Source organism: Mustela nivalis, assembly GCF_964662115.1.
Source record: "Mustela nivalis genome assembly, chromosome: 9".
NCBI classification, from domain to species: Eukaryota; Metazoa; Chordata; class Mammalia; order Carnivora; family Mustelidae; genus Mustela; species Mustela nivalis.
Genome location: NC_139028.1, coordinates 113,432,087 through 113,435,013, shown reverse-complemented (window position 1 = coordinate 113,435,013; position 2,927 = coordinate 113,432,087). Strand labels below are relative to the sequence as shown.

Below are 2,927 nucleotides of genomic sequence, written 5' to 3'. Positions count from 1 at the left end.
ATTTTTTAATATTTAAAAAACATTTTATTTATTTAACAGAGAGAGAAATCACAAGTAGGCAGAGAGGCAGGCAGAGAGAGAAGGGGAAGCAGGCTCCCTGCCAAGCAGAGAGCCTGATGCAGGGCTCAATCCCAGGACCCTGAGATCAGGTCCTGAGCAGAAGGCAAAGGCTTAACCATTGAACCACCCGGGTGCCCCTACTTTTTAATTTTTTAAGTAAACTCTATGTTCAACGTGGGGCTTGAATTTATGACCCCAAGATTAAGAGTCACATGCTCTACCAGCTGAGCTAGGCAGCTGCCCCAGTTATGGAAAATTTCAAGCATATAAAAAAGTAATAAGAATAGTTTAATGAGCCCCGACGTTACCCTTCAATAATGACTAACCCCTGACCACTTTTGTTTCCCAATGCCCCAATACCTCCAAGCCCTCAATTATTCTAAAGCAAATCACAGACATCATATAAATCCATCTGTTAAAAAAAATTAACATAACTATATTAGCATTTTCACACTAAAAGAATCAACAATACTTCTCTCATCTTCAAATATACAGCTTGTCTCAAATTTTTTGCAGTTGGATAGTTTAGTCGAGATTTATACAGAGTCTACACATTTCCTTTGATTATGTGTCTCTTAAGACTCTCTTGAACTCTGTAGGTTTCACTTCCCACCTTTTTTCCCGTGTAAGTTATTTGCTGAAGGATCTGGGTTTGCCCTTGGAATTTTCCACACTATGGATTTTGTTGATCACATCCCTGTGGTATATTCTTTTGTTCCTTCTGCATTTCTTGTAAACAGGTGATTAGATCTAAAGGCTGGAATCCAATCTGGCTTCCTTTTTCTGTCTCTCTCTCTCTCTTTTTTTTTTTTTTTTTTTACAGGAATATTTTATAGGTGGTATTGAAAATTATCCAATTAAAAATAAAATTGTTAGAAAAAAATGAAATAAGTAAATAATGAAATAAAATTGTGAGTCATATAAACCAAAAAGCTGGAAGACACCCTGCTCTGAAGGGAAGTCTTTACTTCCAGGCTGCAGCCCTGGGTCTAGCTAGGAACTCCTTCCTGGGCCCTGCCAAGCAGCTCAAGCTGAGCTCCCTGGTACCCGGCTCCCTGTGGATGCTACAAGGCTCTGTGAACAACGCCTTGGGTTGGGAAAGAGGCTATCCACAAGGACACATCCCTATATGAAGACCTGTGCGAGAAAGTTCTTCCACATTGAGTGCCAGCAAAAAGTTTACTTTCCCTGAGGAACTGGGACACTTTTTCTTTATGCACAAAACAAATCATGTCATAGTTTTTTAAAAAAAGATTTTGTTTTTGTGCACGCAAGAGAGACAGAGAGAGTACATGGAGGGGGGCGCGGGAGGGAGAGAGGGAGAAGCAGACTCCCCACAGGAGCAGGGAGCCTGATTCTGGACTCATCCCAGGATCCCAAGATCATGACCAGAGCCCAAGGCAGACATTTAACCAACTGAGCCACCCAGGCATCCATCCCATGTAGCAAATTTTATTCCCTTTTTTGTAAGGCTCCCAAGAGCTCAAAGTCACAATTCAGGCACAACTTTGGCAGTGATCCGGAACTCGGATGCCTTTTCCCCCAGGTTTAAAACCCTGCTTGAACTTTGAAATACCTAGCTGGCTAGTTTACTCTGTTTAAAAAGCTGACTCCAGTTCCCCCTAAAAGCTGACTCCAGTCCTTTGTGCAAAAGGTGGATATAAAGAGACAAATTTTTAAAAAAAATTTTTATTTAAGACAGAAAAAGAGAACAAGTGTGTGGGGAGGGAGCAGAGGGAAGGCAGGCTCCGGACTGAGCGGGGAGGCTCCCCCGAGAGAGACCCCAGCCTCAGTCCGATTGCAGGACGGACCTCGAGCAGGACCTGCGGGGATGGCAGCTGCTTAACCCACCGAGCCACCCAGGCGCCCCCAAAGATAAATTAAACACACACACACACACACACACACACACACACACACCACCACCAACAACAACAACAACAAAAAAGACAGTAGTAGCAGAGCAGGACCCGGAAGGCCCGGCCCGCGCCTCCCCATCGCGCTGCTCCGGCTCGGGGGCGGGGGGCGGCGGGCGGCGGGCGGCGGGCGGGGGCGGCCGGAGCTGACGCGGCTGCGAGCGTCCCCAGCGGGCTCGGCTCCCGGGAGTGACGCGGGGCCCGTAATTGGAGCTCGCGCGTCACCGCCCAATGAGCTCAGACCGCGGACGCCCGCGCCCCGGCGGAAGGGGGAGGAGGGGAGCAGGGAGGAGGGGGAGGGGAAGAGGAAGGTTGGAGGAGGGGGAGGGGAAGAGGTGGAGGGGAGAAGGGGGAGGGGAGGCGGCGCGCGGAGGACGGGAGCGGGCACCGGCCAGGCCGCAGTTCCGGACCCCACCCCAGACCCAGCATAGGGGGCCGCGAGGCTCTCGGGCCCTGTCCCCTAGCCCCCACCACACACACCGATCGTCCCTGGGCACCTGATTCCCACGGTGACCGAGTGACTCGCCCCACTCAGCTCCTGGCCCCGCGCGGCTCCCAACCCTGAGGCCCTTTCAGCGCCAAGTGCCAGGCCCGGTGCCAGGGGCGTTCGCACACGCTTTGGTTCTGGGCCTCGGGGAGGCCCGAAAGGAAGTGGGGCCGAGAGGGGTGCTGGCAGGCGTTCCTAGAGAGGCTTTCCCGAAGGGACTGCTCTGGGGCTGGGCCCAGGGTGGGGCTGGGTGCCGGGAACAGCGGGTGCAAAGGCACGGGGGAGTCAGAGCGCCCGGGTCGGAACTGGCAGGGAATGTGCGCAGGGCAGAAGTGAGAACCGGGCGGAGAGGGCACTGGCTGGGGCGAGAAGGGGTTTGCCGGTAGGCGGGATGGACTTGCGAGCGGGCCTGGAAGGCCGCGGGCCGGTGTGAGGATGGGAAGGGGGCAGAGTGGGGCGCGGGA

At 52.5% G+C, this 2,927-nt stretch overlaps 1 long non-coding RNA gene across 1 annotated transcript; it reads right to left on the bottom strand.

Annotated features, from left to right (window-relative positions):
- Positions 1-1,733: 1,733 nt before the first annotated feature.
- LOC309840584 lies at positions 1,734-2,635 on the bottom strand. Its single transcript, XR_014298673.1, has 2 exons — positions 2,457-2,635; positions 1,734-1,883 (listed from the first exon to the last, which is right to left on the bottom strand). It is a non-coding gene; the product is annotated as an uncharacterized lncRNA (long non-coding RNA).
- Between the last annotated feature and the right edge of the window lie 292 nt (positions 2,636-2,927).